Source organism: Gasterosteus aculeatus, chromosome 5 (assembly GCF_964276395.1).
Source record: "Gasterosteus aculeatus chromosome 5, fGasAcu3.hap1.1, whole genome shotgun sequence".
Taxonomy (NCBI): Eukaryota; Metazoa; Chordata; class Actinopteri; order Perciformes; family Gasterosteidae; genus Gasterosteus; species Gasterosteus aculeatus.
Window position 1 is genome coordinate 1509327 of NC_135692.1, and position 13840 is coordinate 1523166.

Consider the following 13840-nt stretch of genomic DNA (forward strand, 5'->3'; position numbering starts at 1 on the left):
GAAAAGCTCTGTTGATTATTGCAAATGTGACTCTGGCAGAGGAACAAACTCAATGTGTTCGTCCAATTCCAAAAAGGCTGAGAGGAATGAGCAAAAAAGGTACAGCTTTCCTTGGAACCGGTTTAGGATTAGCAAGAGTCAGGAATCTAGCTGGAAAGTGACTTCACTACAAAACTTCAAGCCTGAAGAGGGACTTGAACCCTGGACCCTTAGATTAAAAGTTTGACGCTCTACCAACTGAGGTTTGACCTTGATTGAAAGGTAATCTTGTAAAACAACACTTGTTAAAGGAATATATGAGACGACTGAGGAGAAACCCAATTCCAAAAAGGCTCAGAGGAACAAGCTGAAAGGGTACATCTTTTTTTGGAACCCGCTCAGGATTAGCAAGAGTCAGGAATCTCACCAGAAAGTCACTCCACTACAAAACTTCAAGCCTGAACAGGGACTTGAACCCTGGACCCTCAGATTAAAAGTCTGATGCTATACCGACTGAGCTATCCAGGCTCCAAAATTCTTTTGATTATTGCAAATGTGACTCTGGCAGAGGAACACACTAAATGTGTTCGTCCAATTCCAAAAAGGCTCAGCGGAATGAGCAGAAAAGGTACAGCTTTCTTTGGAACCGGCTCAGGATTAGCAAGAGTCAGGAATCTCACCAGAAAGTCACTGCACTACAAGACATCAAGCCTGAACAGGGACTTGAACCCTGGACCCTTAGATTAAAAGTCTGATGCTCTACCGACTGAGGTTTGACCTTGGTTGAAAGGTAATCTTGGAAAACAATACTTGTTAAAGGAATATATGAGACGACTGAGGAGAAACCCAATTCCAAAAAGGCTCAGAGGAACAAGCTGAAAGGGTACATCTTTTTTTGGAACCCGCTCAGGATTAGCAAGAGTCAGGAATCTCACCAGAAAGTCACTCCACTACAAAACTTCAAGCCTGAACAGGGACTTGAACCCTGGACCCTCAGATTAAAAGTCTGAGGCTCTACCAACTGAGGTTTGACCTTGATTGAAAGGTAATCTTGTAAAACAATACTTGTTAAAGGAATATATGAGACGACTGAGGAGAAACCCAATTCCAAGAAGGCTCAGAGGGACAAGCTGAAAAGGTACATCTATTTTTGGAACCGGCTCAGGATAAACAAGAGTCAGGCATCTTACCAGAAAGTCACTCCACTACGAAACTTCAAGCCTGAACAGGGACTTGAACCCTGGACCCTCAGATTAAAAGTCTGATGCTCTACCGACTGAGCTATCCAGGCTTGAAAAGCTCTGTTGATTATTGCAAATGTGACTCTGGCAGAGGAACAAACTCAATGTGTTCGTCCAATTCCAAAAAGGCTGAGAGGAATGAGCAAAAAAGGTACAGCTTTCCTTGGAACCGGTTTAGGATTAGCAAGAGTCAGGAATCTAGCTGGAAAGTGACTTCACTACAAAACTTCAAGCCTGAAGAGGGACTTGAACCCTGGACCCTTAGATTAAAAGTTTGACGCTCTACCAACTGAGGTTTGACCTTGATTGAAAGGTAATCTTGTAAAACAACACTTGTTAAAGGAATATATTAGACGACTGAGGAGAAACCCAATTCCAAAAAGGCTCAGAGGAACAAGCTGAAAGGGTACATCTTTTTTTGGAACCCGCTCAGGATTAGCAAGAGTCAGGAATCTCACCAGAAAGTCACTCCACTACAAAACTTCAAGCCTGAACAGGGACTTGAACCCTGGACCCTCAGATTAAAAGTCTGATGCTCTACCGACTGAGCTATCCAGGCTCCAAAATTCTTTTGATTATTGCAAATGTGACTCTGGCAGAGGAACAAACTAAATGTGTTCGTCCAATTCCAAAAAGGCTCAGCGGAATGAGCAGAAAAGGTACAGCTTTCTTTGGAACCGGCTCAGGATTAGCAAGAGTCAGGAATCTCACCAGAAAGTCACTGCACTACAAGACATCAAGCCTGAACAGGGACTTGAACCCTGGACCCTTAGATTAAAAGTCTGATGCTCTACCAACTGAGGTTTGACCTTGGTTGAAAGGTAATCTTGGAAAACAATACTTGTTAAAGGAAAATATGAGACGTCTGAGGAGAAACCCAATTCCAAAAAGGCTCAGAGGAACAAGCACAAAAGGTACATCTTTTTTTGGAACCGGCTCAGGATTAGCAAGAGTCAGGAATCTCACCAGAAAGTCACTCCACTACAAAACTTCAAGCCTGAACAGGGACTTGAAGCCTGGACCCTCAGATTAAAAGTCTGATGCTCTACCGACTGAGCTATCCAGGCTTCTAAAGCTATGTTGATTATTGCAAATGTGACTCTGGCAGAGGAACAAACTAAATGTGTTGGTCCATTCCAAAAAGGCTCAGAGGAATGCGCAGAAAAGGTACAGCTTTCTTTGGAACCGGCTCAGGATTAGCAAGAGTCAGGAATCTCACCAGAAAGTCACTGCACTACAAGACATCAAGCCTGAACAGGGACTTGAACCCTGGACCCTTAGATTAAAAGTCTGAGGCTCTACCAACTGAGGTTTGACCTTGATTGAAAGGTAATCTTGTAAAACAATACTTGTTAAAGGAATATATGAGACGTCTGAGGAGAAACCCAATTCCAAAAAGGCTCAGAGGAACAAGCACAAAAGGTACATCTTTTTTTGGAACCGGCTCAGGATTAGCAAGAGTCAGGCATTTTACCAGAAAGTCACTCCAATACAAAACTTCAAGCCTGAACAGGGACTTGAACCCTGGACCCTCAGATTAAAAGTCTGATGCTCTACCGACTGAGCTATCCAGGCTTCTAAAGCTCTGTTGATTATTGCAAATGTGACTCTGGCAGAGGAACAAACTAAATGTGTTCGTCCAATTCCAAAAAGGCTCAGAGGAATGAGCAGAAAAGGTACAGCTTTCTTTGGAACCGGCTCAGGATTAGCAAAAGTCAGGAATCTCACCAGAAAGTCACTGCACTACAAGACATCAAGCCTGAACAGGGACTTGAACCCTGGACCCTTAGATTAAAAGTCTGAGGCTCTACCAACTGAGGTTTGACCTTGAATTAAAGGTAATCTTGTAAAACAATACTTGTTAAACGAATATATAAGACGACTGAGGAGAAACCCAATTACAAAAAGGCTCAGAGGAACAAGCAGAAAAGGTACATCTTTTTTTGGAACCGGCTCAGGATTAGCAAGAGTCAGGCATCTCACCAGAAAGTCACTTCACTACAAGACAACAAGCCTGAACAGGGACTTAAACCCTGGACCCTCAGATTAAAAGTCTAATGCTCTACCGACTGAGGTTTGACCTTGATTGAAAGGTAATCTTGTAAAACAATACTTGTTAAAGGAATATATGAGACGACTGAGGAGAAACCCAATTCCGAAAAGGCTCAGAGGAACAAGCTGAAAGGGTACAGCTTTTTTTGGAACCAACTCTGGATTAGCAAGAATCAGGAACCTAACCAGAAAGTGACTGCACTACAAGACATCAAGCCTGAACAGGGACTTGAACCCTGGACCCTTAGATTAAAAGTCTGAGGCTCTACCAACTGAGGTTTGACCTTGATTGAAAGATAATCTTGTAAAACAATACTTGTTAAAGGAATATATGAGACGACTGAGGAGAAACCCAATTCCAAAAAGGCTCAGAGGAACAAGCAGAAAAGGTACAGCTTTTTTCGGAACAAACTCTGGATTAGCAAGAATCAGGAACCTAACCAGAAAGTGACTGCACTACAAGACATCAAGCCTGAACAGGGACTTGAACCCTGGACCCTTAGATTAAAAGTCTGAGGCTCTACCAACTGAGGTTTGACCTTGATTGAAAGGCAATCTTTTAAATCAATACTTGTTAAAGGAATATATAAGACGACTGAGAAGAAACCCAATTCCAAAAAGCCTCAGAGGAACAAGCAGAAAAGGTACATCTTTTTTTGGAACCGGCTCAGGATTGGCAAGAGTCAGGGATCTCACCAGAAAGTCACTCCACTACAAAACTTCAAGCCTGAACAGGGACTTGAACCCTGGACCCTTAGATTAAAAGTCTGAGGCTCTACCAACTGAGGTTTGACCTTGTATGAAAGGTAATCTTGTAAAACAATACTTGTTAAAGGAATATATAGCACGACTGAGGAGAAACCCATTTCCAAAAAGGGTCAGAGGAAAAAGCTTAAAAGGTACAGCTTTTTTTGGAACCAACTCAGGATTAGCAAGAATCTGTAACCTAACGAGAAAGTGACTGCACTACAAGACATCAAGCCTGAACAGGGACTTGAACCCTGGACCCTCAGATTAAAAGTCTGATGCTCTACCAACTGAGCTATCCAGGCTTCAAAAGCTGTTTTGATTATTGCAAATGTGACTCTGTCAGAGGAACAAACTAAATGTGTTCGTCCAATTCCAAAAAGGCTCAGAGGAATGAGCAGAAAAGGTACAGCTTTCTTTGGAACTGGCTCAGGATTAGCAAAATTCAGGAATCTCACCAGAAAGTCACTGCACTACAAGACATCAAGCCTGAACAGGGACTTGAACCCTGGACCCTTAGATTAAAAGTCTGAGGCTCTACCAACTGAGGTTTGACCTTGATTGAAAGGTAATCTTGTAAAACAATACTTGTTAAACGAATATATAAGACGACTGAGGAGAAACCCAATTCCAAAAAGGCTCAGAGGAACAAGATGAAAAGGTACAGCTTTCTTTGGAACCGGCTCAGGATTAGCAAGAATCAGGAACCTAACCAGAAAGTGACTGCACTACAAGACATCAAGCCTGAACAGGGACTTGAACCCTGGACCCTCAGATTAAAAGTCTGATGCTCTACCGACTGAGCTATCCAGGCTTCAAAAGCTCTTTTGATTATTGCAAATGTGACTCTGGCAGAGGAACAAACTAAATGTGTTCGTCCAATTCCAAAAAGGCTCAGAGGAATGAGCAGAAAAGGTACAGCTTTCTTTGGAACCGGCTCAGGATTAGCAAGAGTCAGGAATCACTGCACTACAAGACATTAAGCCTGAACAGGGACTTGAACCCTGGACCCTTAGATTAAAAGTCTGAGGCTCTACCAACTGAGGTTTGACCTTGATTGAAAGGTAATCTTGTAAAACAACACTTGTTAAAGGAATATATGAGACGACTGAGGAGAAACCCAATTCCAAAAAGGCTCAGAGGAACAAGCAGAAAAGGTACATCTTTTTTTGGAACCGGCTCAGGATTAGCAACAGTCAGGAATCTCACCAGAAAGTCACTCCACTACAAAACTTCAAGCCTGAACAGGGACTTGAACCCTGGACCCTTAGATTAAAAGTCTGAGGCTCTACCAACTGAGGTTTGACCTTGATTGAAAGGTAATCTTGGAAAACAATACTTATTAAAAGAAATTATGAGAGTGGTGAGGAGAAATCCAATTTCAAGAAGGCTCAGAGGAACAAGCTGAAAAGGTACAGCTTTTTTTTGGAACCAACTCAGGATTAGCAAGAATCAGGAACCTAACCAGAAAGTGACTGCACTACAAGACATCAAGCCTGAACAGGGACTTGAGCCCTGGACCCTCAGATTAAAAGTCTGATGCTGTACAGACTGAGCTATCCAGGCTTCAAAAGCTCTTTTGATTATTGCGAATGTGACTCTGGCAGAGGAACAATCTCAATGTGTTCGTCCAATTCCAAAAAGGCTCAGAGGAACAAGCAGAAAAGGTACATCTTTTTTTGGAACCGGCTCAGGATTAGCAAGAGTCAGGCATTTTACCAGAAAGTCACTCCACTACAAAACTTCAAGCCTGAATAGGGACTTGAAACCTGGACCCTTAGATTAAAAGTCTGAGGCTCTACCAACTGAGGTTTGACCTTGATTGAAAGGTATTCTTGTAAAATAATACTTGTTAAAGGAATATATGAGACGACTGAGGAGAAACCCAATTCCAAGAAGGCTCAGAGGAACAAGCTGAAAAGGTACATCTATTTTTGGAACCAGCTCAGGATTAGCAAGAGTCAGGCATCTTACCAGAAAGTCACTCCACTACAAAACTTCAAGCCTGAATAGGGACTTGAACCCTGGACCCTCAGATTAAAAGTCTGAGGCTCTACCAACTGAGGTTTGACCTTGATTGAAAGGTAATCTTGTAAAACAATACTTATTAAAGGAATATATGAGACGACTGAGGAGAAAACCAATTCCAAGAAGGCTCAGAGGAACAAGCTGAAAAGGTACATCTATTTTTGGAACCGGCTCAGGATTAGCAAGAGTCAGGCATCTTACCAGAAAGTCACTGCACTACAAAACTTCAAGCCTGAACAGGGACTTGAACCCCGGACCCTTAGATTAAAAGTCTGATGCTCTACCAACTGAGCTATCCAGGCTTCAATACCTCTTTTGATTATTGCAAATGTGACTCTGTCAGAGGAACAAACTAAATGTGTTCGTCCAATTCCAAAAAGGCTCAGAGGAATGAGCAGAAAAGGTACAGCTTTCTTTGGAACCGGCTCAGGATTAGCAAAAGTCAGGAATCTCACCAGAAAGTCACTGCACTACAAGACATCAAGCCTGAACAGGGACTTGAACCCTGGACCCTTAGATTAAAAGTCTGAGGCTCTACCAACTGAGGTTTGACCTTGAATTAAAGGTAATCTTGTAAAACAATACTTGTTAAACGAATATATAAGACGACTGAGGAGAAACCCAATTACAAAAAGGCTCAGAGGAACAAGCAGAAAAGGTACATCTTTTTTTGGAACCGGCTCAGGATTAGCAAGAGTCAGGCATCTCACCAGAAAGTCACTTCACTACAAGACAACAAGCCTGAACAGGGACTTGAACCCTGGACCCTCAGATTAAAAGTCTAATGCTCTACCGACTGAGGTTTGACCTTGATTGAAAGGTAATCTTGTAAAACAATACTTGTTAAAGGAATATATGAGACGACTGAGGAGAAACCCAATTCCGAAAAGGCTCAGAGGAACAAGCTGAAAGGGTACAGCTTTTTTTGGAACCAACTCTGGATTAGCAAGAATCAGGAACCTAACCAGAAAGTGACTGCACTACAAGACATCAAGCCTGAACAGGGACTTGAACCCTGGACCCTTAGATTAAAAGTCTGAGGCTCTACCAACTGAGGTTTGACCTTGATTGAAAGATAATCTTGTAAAACAATACTTGTTAAAGGAATATATGAGACGACTGAGGAGAAACCCAATTCCAAAAAGGCTCAGAGGAACAAGCAGAAAAGGTACAGCTTTTTTCGGAACAAACTCTGGATTAGCAAGAATCAGGAACCTAACCAGAAAGTGACTGCACTACAAGACATCAAGCCTGAACAGGGACTTGAACCCTGGACCCTTAGATTAAAAGTCTGAGGCTCTACCAACTGAGGTTTGACCTTGATTGAAAGGCAATCTTTTAAATCAATACTTGTTAAAGGAATATATAAGACGACTGAGAAGAAACCCAATTCCAAAAAGCCTCAGAGGAACAAGCAGAAAAGGTACATCTTTTTTTGGAACCGGCTCAGGATTAGCAAGAATCTGTAACCTAACGAGAAAGTGACTGCACTACAAGACATCAAGCCTGAACAGGGACTTGAACCCTGGACCCTCAGATTAAAAGTCTGATGCTCTACCAACTGAGCTATCCAGGCTTCAAAAGCTGTTTTGATTATTGCAAATGTGACTCTGTCAGAGGAACAAACTAAATGTGTTCGTCCAATTCCAAAAAGGCTCAGAGGAATGAGCAGAAAAGGTACAGCTTTCTTTGGAACTGGCTCAGGATTAGCAAAATTCAGGAATCTTACCAGAAAGTCACTGCACTACAAGACATCAAGCCTGAACAGGGACTTGAACCCTGGACCCTTAGATTAAAAGTCTGAGGCTCTACCAACTGAGGTTTGACCTTGATTGAAAGGTAATCTTGTAAAACAATACTTGTTAAACGAATATATAAGACGACTGAGGAGAAACCCAATTCCAAAAAGGCTCAGAGGAACAAGATGAAAAGGTACAGCTTGTTTTGGAACCAGCTCAGGATTAGCAAGAATCAGGAACCTAACCAGAAAGTGACTGCACTACAAGACATCAAGCCTGAACAGGGACTTGAACCCTGGACCCTCAGATTAAAAGTCTGATGCTCTACCGACTGAGCTATCCAGGCTCCAAAATTCTTTTGATTATTGCAAATGTGACTCTGTCAGAGGAACAAACTAAATGTGTTCGTCCAATTCCAAAAAGGCTCAGAGGAATGAGCAGAAAAGGTACAGCTTTCTTTGGAACCGGCTCAGGATTAGCAAAAGTCAGGAATCTCACCAGAAAGTCACTGCACTACAAGACATCAAGCCTGAACAGGGACTTGAACCCTGGACCCTTAGATTAAAAGTCTGAGGCTCTACCAACTGAGGTTTGACCTTGAATTAAAGGTAATCTTGTAAAACAATACTTGTTAAACGAATATATAAGACGACTGAGGAGAAACCCAATTACAAAAAGGCTCAGAGGAACAAGCAGAAAAGGTACATCTTTTTTTGGAACCGGCTCAGGATTAGCAAGAGTCAGGCATCTCACCAGAAAGTCACTTCACTACAAGACAACAAGCCTGAACAGGGACTTGAACCCTGGACCCTCAGATTAAAAGTCTAATGCTCTACCGACTGAGGTTTGACCTTGATTGAAAGGTAATCTTGTAAAACAATACTTGTTAAAGGAATATATGAGACGACTGAGGAGAAACCCAATTCCGAAAAGGCTCAGAGGAACAAGCTGAAAGGGTACAGCTTTTTTTGGAACCAACTCTGGATTAGCAAGAATCAGGAACCTAACCAGAAAGTGACTGCACTACAAGACATCAAGCCTGAACAGGGACTTGAACCCTGGACCCTTAGATTAAAAGTCTGAGGCTCTACCAACTGAGGTTTGACCTTGATTGAAAGATAATCTTGTAAAACAATACTTGTTAAAGGAATATATGAGACGACTGAGGAGAAACCCAATTCCAAAAAGGCTCAGAGGAACAAGCAGAAAAGGTACAGCTTTTTTCGGAACAAACTCTGGATTAGCAAGAATCAGGAACCTAACCAGAAAGTGACTGCACTACAAGACATCAAGCCTGAACAGGGACTTGAACCCTGGACCCTTAGATTAAAAGTCTGAGGCTCTACCAACTGAGGTTTGACCTTGATTGAAAGGCAATCTTTTAAATCAATACTTGTTAAAGGAATATATAAGACGACTGAGAAGAAACCCAATTCCAAAAAGCCTCAGAGGAACAAGCAGAAAAGGTACATCTTTTTTTGGAACCGGCTCAGGATTAGCAAGAATCTGTAACCTAACGAGAAAGTGACTGCACTACAAGACATCAAGCCTGAACAGGGACTTGAACCCTGGACCCTCAGATTAAAAGTCTGATGCTCTACCAACTGAGCTATCCAGGCTTCAAAAGCTGTTTTGATTATTGCAAATGTGACTCTGTCAGAGGAACAAACTAAATGTGTTCGTCCAATTCCAAAAAGGCTCAGAGGAATGAGCAGAAAAGGTACAGCTTTCTTTGGAACTGGCTCAGGATTAGCAAAATTCAGGAATCTTACCAGAAAGTCACTGCACTACAAGACATCAAGCCTGAACAGGGACTTGAACCCTGGACCCTTAGATTAAAAGTCTGAGGCTCTACCAACTGAGGTTTGACCTTGATTGAAAGGTAATCTTGTAAAACAATACTTGTTAAACGAATATATAAGACGACTGAGGAGAAACCCAATTCCAAAAAGGCTCAGAGGAACAAGATGAAAAGGTACAGCTTGTTTTGGAACCAGCTCAGGATTAGCAAGAATCAGGAACCTAACCAGAAAGTGACTGCACTACAAGACATCAAGCCTGAACAGGGACTTGAACCCTGGACCCTCAGATTAAAAGTCTGATGCTCTACCGACTGAGCTATCCAGGCTTCAAAAGCTCTTTTGATTATTGCAAATGTGACTCTGGCAGAGGAACAAACTAAATGTGTTCGTCCAATTCCAAAAAGGCTCAGAGGAATGAGCAGAAAAGGTACAGCTTTCTTTGGAACCGGCTCAGGATTAGCAAAAGTCAGGAATCTCACCAGAAAGTCACTGCACTACAAGACATCAAGCCTGAACAGGGACTTGAACCCTGGACCCTTAGATTAAAAGTCTGAGGCTCTACCAACTGAGGTTTGACCTTGATTGAAAGGTAATCTTGTAAAACAATACTTGTTAAACGAATATATAAGACGACTGAGGAGGAACCCAATTCCAAAAAGGCTCAGAGGAACAAGCAGAAAAGGTACATCTTTTTTTGGAACCGGCTCAGGATTAGCAAGAGTCAGGCATCTTACCAGAAAGTCACTCCACTACAAAACTTCAAGCCTGAATAGGGACTTGAACCCTGGACCCTTAGATTAAAAGTCTGAGGCTCTACCAACTGAGGTTTGACCTTGATTGAAAGGTAATCTTTTGAAACAATACTTGTTAAAGGAATATATAAGACGACTGGGGAGAAACCCAATTCCAAAAAGGCTCAGAGGAACAAGCAGAAAAGGTACATCTTTTTTTGGAACCGGCTCAGGATTAGCAAGAGTCAGGAACCTAACCAGTAAGTGATTGCACTACAAGACATCAAGCCTGAACAGGGACTTGAACCCTGGACCCTCAGATTAAAAGTCTGATGCTCTACCGACTGAGCTATCCATGCTTCAAAAGCTCTTTTGATTATTGCAAATGTGACTCTGGCAGAGGAACAAACTAAATGTGTTCGTCCAATTCCAAAAAGGCTCAGAGGAATGAGCAGAAAAGGTACAGCTTTCTTTGGAACCGGCTCAGGATTAGCAAGAGTCAGGAATCACTGCACTACAAGACATTAAGCCTGAACAGGGACTTGAACCCTGGACCCTTAGATTAAAAGTCTGAGGCTCTACCAACTGAGGTTTGACCTTGATTGAAAGGTAATCTTGGAAAACAATACTTGTTAAACGAATATATAAGACGACTGAGGAGAAACCCAATTCCAAAAAGGCTCAGAGGAACAAGATGAAAAGGTACATCTTTTTTTGGAACCGGCTCAGGATTAGCAAGAGTCAGGCATCTCACCAGAAAGTCACTCCACTACAAAACTTCAAGCCTGAATAGGGACTTGAACCCTGGACCCTTAGATTAAAAGTCTGAGGCTCTACCAACTGAGGTTTGACCTTGATTGAAAGGCAATCTTTTAAATCAATACTTGTTAAAGGAATATATAAGACGACTGAGAAGAAACCCAATTCCAAAAAGGCTCAGAGGAACAAGCAGAAAAGGTACATCTTTTTTTGGAACCGGCTCAGGATTAGCAAGAGTCAGGGATCTCACCAGAAAGTCACTCCACTACAAAACTTCAAGCCTGAACAGGGACTTGAACCCTGGACCCTTAGATTAAAAGTCTGAGGCTCTACCAACTGAGGTTTGACCTTGTATGAAAGGTAATCTTGTAAAACAATACTTTTTAAAGGAATATATGAGACGACTGAGGAGAAACCCAATTCCAAAAAGGCTCAGAGGAACAAGCAGAAAAGGTACATCTTTTTTTGGAACCGGCTCAGGATTAGCAAGAGTCAGGAATCTCAACAGAAAGTCACTCCACTACAAGACATCAAGCCTGAACAGGGACTTGAACCCTGGACCCTCAGATTAAAAGTCTGATGCTCTCCCGACTGAGCTATCCAGGCTTCAAAAGCTCTTTTGATTATTGCAAATGTGACTCTGGCAGAGGAACAAACTATATGTGTTCGTCCAATTCCAAAGAGCCTCAGAGGAATGAGCATAAAAGGTACAGCTTTCTTTGGAACCGGCTCAGGATTAGCAAGAGTCAGGAATCACTGCACTACAAGACATCAAGCCTGAACAGGGACTTGAACCCTGGACCCTTAGATTAAAAGTCTGAGGCTCTACCAACTGAGGTTTGACCTTGATTGAAAGGTAATCTTGGAAAACAATACTTGTTAAAAGAAAGTATGAGAGTGGTGAGGAGAAATCCAATTCCAAGAAGGCTCAGAGGAACAGGCTGAAAAAGTACATCTTTTTTTGGAACCAACTCAGGATTAGCAAGAATCTGTAACCTAACGAGAAAGTGACTGCAATACAAGACATCAAGCCTGAACAGGGACTTGAACCCTGGACCCTCAGATTAAAAGTCTGATGCTCTACCAACTGAGCTATCCAGGCTTCAAAAGCTCTTTTGATTATTGCGAATGTGACTCTGGCAGAGGAACAATCTCAATGTGTTCGTCCAATTCCAAAAAGGCTCAGAGGAACAAGCAGAAAAGGTACATCTTTTTTTGGAACCGGCTCAGGATTAGCAAGAGTCAGGCATTTTACCAGAAAGTCACTCCACTACAAAACTTCAAGCCTGAATAGGGACTTGAACCCTGGACCCTCAGATTAAAAGTCTGATGCTCTACCGACTGAGCTATCCAGGCTTCAAAAGCTCTTTTGATTATTGCAAATGTGACTCTGGCAGAGGAACAAACTAAATGTGTTCGTCCAATTCCAAAAAGGCTCAGAGGAATGAGCAGAAAAGGTACAGCTTTCTTTGGAACCGGCTCAGGATTAGCAAAAGTCAGGAATCTCACCAGAAAGTCACTGCACTACAAGACATCAAGCCTGAACAGGGACTTGAACCCTGGACCCTTAGATTAAAAGTCTGAGGCTCTACCAACTGAGGTTTGACCTTGATTGAAAGGTAATCTTGTAAAACAATACTTGTTAAACGAATATATAAGACGACTGAGGAGGAACCCAATTCCAAAAAGGCTCAGAGGAACAAGCAGAAAAGGTACATCTTTTTTTGGAACCGGCTCAGGATTAGCAAGAGTCAGGCATCTTACCAGAAAGTCACTCCACTACAAAACTTCAAGCCTGAATAGGGACTTGAACCCTGGACCCTTAGATTAAAAGTCTGAGGCTCTACCAACTGAGGTTTGACCTTGATTGAAAGGTAATCTTTTGAAACAATACTTGTTAAAGGAATATATAAGACGACTGGGGAGAAACCCAATTCCAAAAAGGCTCAGAGGAACAAGCAGAAAAGGTACATCTTTTTTTGGAACCGGCTCAGGATTAGCAAGAGTCAGGAACCTAACCAGTAAGTGATTGCACTACAAGACATCAAGCCTGAACAGGGACTTGAACCCTGGACCCTCAGATTAAAAGTCTGATGCTCTACCGACTGAGCTATCCATGCTTCAAAAGCTCTTTTGATTATTGCAAATGTGACTCTGGCAGAGGAACAAACTAAATGTGTTCGTCCAATTCCAAAAAGGCTCAGAGGAATGAGCAGAAAAGGTACAGCTTTCTTTGGAACCGGCTCAGGATTAGCAAGAGTCAGGAATCACTGCACTACAAGACATTAAGCCTGAACAGGGACTTGAACCCTGGACCCTTAGATTAAAAGTCTGAGGCTCTACCAACTGAGGTTTGACCTTGATTGAAAGGTAATCTTGGAAAACAATACTTGTTAAACGAATATATAAGACGACTGAGGAGAAACCCAATTCCAAAAAGGCTCAGAGGAACAAGATGAAAAGGTACATCTTTTTTTGGAACCGGCTCAGGATTAGCAAGAGTCAGGCATCTCACCAGAAAGTCACTCCACTACAAAACTTCAAGCCTGAATAGGGACTTGAACCCTGGACCCTTAGATTAAAAGTCTGAGGCTCTACCAACTGAGGTTTGACCTTGATTGAAAGGCAATCTTTTAAATCAATACTTGTTAAAGGAATATATAAGACGACTGAGAAGAAACCCAATTCCAAAAAGGCTCAGAGGAACAAGCAGAAAAGGTACATCTTTTTTTGGAACCGGCTCAGGATTAGCAAGAGTCAGG

The 13840-nt window shown here is 42.2% G+C and overlaps 18 non-coding genes across 18 annotated transcripts; all 18 read right to left on the reverse strand.

Annotated features, from left to right (window-relative positions):
- Positions 1 to 434: 434 nt before the first annotated feature.
- On the reverse strand, positions 435 to 507 carry trnak-uuu (transfer RNA lysine (anticodon UUU)). Its single transcript has one exon. It is a non-coding gene; the product is annotated as a tRNA-Lys (tRNA).
- A 690-nt stretch (positions 508 to 1197) lies between these two features.
- On the reverse strand, positions 1198 to 1270 carry trnak-uuu (transfer RNA lysine (anticodon UUU)). The gene has a single exon. It is a non-coding gene; the product is annotated as a tRNA-Lys (tRNA).
- A 436-nt stretch (positions 1271 to 1706) lies between these two features.
- Positions 1707 to 1779, reverse strand: trnak-uuu (transfer RNA lysine (anticodon UUU)). The gene has a single exon. It is a non-coding gene; the product is annotated as a tRNA-Lys (tRNA).
- A 435-nt stretch (positions 1780 to 2214) lies between these two features.
- On the reverse strand, positions 2215 to 2287 carry trnak-uuu (transfer RNA lysine (anticodon UUU)). Its single transcript has one exon. It is a non-coding gene; the product is annotated as a tRNA-Lys (tRNA).
- Positions 2288 to 2722: 435 nt separating this feature from the next.
- trnak-uuu (transfer RNA lysine (anticodon UUU)) lies at positions 2723 to 2795 on the reverse strand. Its single transcript has one exon. It is a non-coding gene; the product is annotated as a tRNA-Lys (tRNA).
- A 1456-nt stretch (positions 2796 to 4251) lies between these two features.
- Positions 4252 to 4324, reverse strand: trnak-uuu (transfer RNA lysine (anticodon UUU)). Its single transcript has one exon. It is a non-coding gene; the product is annotated as a tRNA-Lys (tRNA).
- Positions 4325 to 4760: 436 nt separating this feature from the next.
- Positions 4761 to 4833, reverse strand: trnak-uuu (transfer RNA lysine (anticodon UUU)). Its single transcript has one exon. It is a non-coding gene; the product is annotated as a tRNA-Lys (tRNA).
- Positions 4834 to 5512: 679 nt separating this feature from the next.
- Positions 5513 to 5585, reverse strand: trnak-uuu (transfer RNA lysine (anticodon UUU)). Its single transcript has one exon. It is a non-coding gene; the product is annotated as a tRNA-Lys (tRNA).
- A 691-nt stretch (positions 5586 to 6276) lies between these two features.
- trnak-uuu (transfer RNA lysine (anticodon UUU)) lies at positions 6277 to 6349 on the reverse strand. The gene has a single exon. It is a non-coding gene; the product is annotated as a tRNA-Lys (tRNA).
- Positions 6350 to 7550: 1201 nt separating this feature from the next.
- Positions 7551 to 7623, reverse strand: trnak-uuu (transfer RNA lysine (anticodon UUU)). The gene has a single exon. It is a non-coding gene; the product is annotated as a tRNA-Lys (tRNA).
- A 436-nt stretch (positions 7624 to 8059) lies between these two features.
- trnak-uuu (transfer RNA lysine (anticodon UUU)) lies at positions 8060 to 8132 on the reverse strand. The gene has a single exon. It is a non-coding gene; the product is annotated as a tRNA-Lys (tRNA).
- Positions 8133 to 9332: 1200 nt separating this feature from the next.
- trnak-uuu (transfer RNA lysine (anticodon UUU)) lies at positions 9333 to 9405 on the reverse strand. The gene has a single exon. It is a non-coding gene; the product is annotated as a tRNA-Lys (tRNA).
- Positions 9406 to 9841: 436 nt separating this feature from the next.
- trnak-uuu (transfer RNA lysine (anticodon UUU)) lies at positions 9842 to 9914 on the reverse strand. The gene has a single exon. It is a non-coding gene; the product is annotated as a tRNA-Lys (tRNA).
- A 691-nt stretch (positions 9915 to 10605) lies between these two features.
- trnak-uuu (transfer RNA lysine (anticodon UUU)) lies at positions 10606 to 10678 on the reverse strand. The gene has a single exon. It is a non-coding gene; the product is annotated as a tRNA-Lys (tRNA).
- Positions 10679 to 11611: 933 nt separating this feature from the next.
- trnak-uuu (transfer RNA lysine (anticodon UUU)) lies at positions 11612 to 11684 on the reverse strand. The gene has a single exon. It is a non-coding gene; the product is annotated as a tRNA-Lys (tRNA).
- A 423-nt stretch (positions 11685 to 12107) lies between these two features.
- On the reverse strand, positions 12108 to 12180 carry trnak-uuu (transfer RNA lysine (anticodon UUU)). The gene has a single exon. It is a non-coding gene; the product is annotated as a tRNA-Lys (tRNA).
- A 181-nt stretch (positions 12181 to 12361) lies between these two features.
- trnak-uuu (transfer RNA lysine (anticodon UUU)) lies at positions 12362 to 12434 on the reverse strand. The gene has a single exon. It is a non-coding gene; the product is annotated as a tRNA-Lys (tRNA).
- Positions 12435 to 13125: 691 nt separating this feature from the next.
- Positions 13126 to 13198, reverse strand: trnak-uuu (transfer RNA lysine (anticodon UUU)). Its single transcript has one exon. It is a non-coding gene; the product is annotated as a tRNA-Lys (tRNA).
- Positions 13199 to 13840: the final 642 nt, after the last annotated feature.